Here is a 1,076-nt window from a genome sequence, read left to right on the forward strand (position 1 = left end):
TCTAGAATGTACTTTTCTATTTCTGTGAAAACCTCATTGGGATTATGATAGACATTTCATTGAATCTATAGTTGGCTTATAGTAGCATTGACATCTTAATAATATGAAGTTTACCAATTCATGAACACAGGGTGTTTTTGTTAATTGTCTTTTCTTCAATTTCTTTCAGCAATGTTTTGTGATTTTCAGTGCACCGTTTTCTCCAACTTCTTAAGTTTATTCTCAAGTACTTATTTTTTATTATATTGCAAATATAATGTGTCATTTTAAAATAATTCTTATGATTGTACATTATTAGTGTATAGAAGTATACATGATTTTGTATTCTAAAACTTTGCTAAATTTATTTATTAGTATTAAAAACGTATTTTTGTAGACACTTTAGAATTTTCAACATATAAGATAATGTTTGCAAACCAAGATAGTTTTACTTCTTTATTTCCAATTTGGATATTGGTCTGTTTATTTTCTGCCTGATTCCTCTGGCTATAATTCCAGTGCAATGTTGATTAATACTTTCTTTGTTAGTTTTTTTGTTTGTTTTGTTTTTGGTTTTTGTTTTGTTTTTCTTTAGAGGAAAAATGTTCATTTTTCACCATTGAGGAGAGTGATAGTTGTGAAAGGTACTGTGTTGCATTTTTAATTGCACCATCAGTTTTCTATCACGTTAGAATTTTATTCAAGTAAGGTAAGAACATGATCTCAACACCTCATAGGGTAAAACAATGGTCCCACTCCTTATCTACAAGGAAAACATTTCATGTTATTTTACCACATTTTGTTTCTATTTACCCATGTATTTTCCACTGATATGTCTATCTTTAATAATTAAATTCTAAATATCAAAGACCATCTTTGGCTCATCACTCCAGTCACTGTAGATGGAGAAATTCCCCCTCCATGTATAATTACATCAAAATCATTTTCTCTTTTCCTATCCTTTTAAAATAATTACATCCCATTTTGTGTTAGAATGGCAAGAGAATATGGACTCTGAGAAACAAACTGAGGGCTTCAGANGGGAATGGGTTAGGCTGGTGATGGGTAGTAAGGAGGGCACATATTGCATGGTGCAC

This window comes from Ailuropoda melanoleuca, unplaced genomic scaffold (genome assembly GCF_002007445.2).
Source record: "Ailuropoda melanoleuca isolate Jingjing unplaced genomic scaffold, ASM200744v2 unplaced-scaffold7568, whole genome shotgun sequence".
Lineage (NCBI taxonomy): Eukaryota > Metazoa > Chordata > Mammalia > Carnivora > Ursidae > Ailuropoda > Ailuropoda melanoleuca.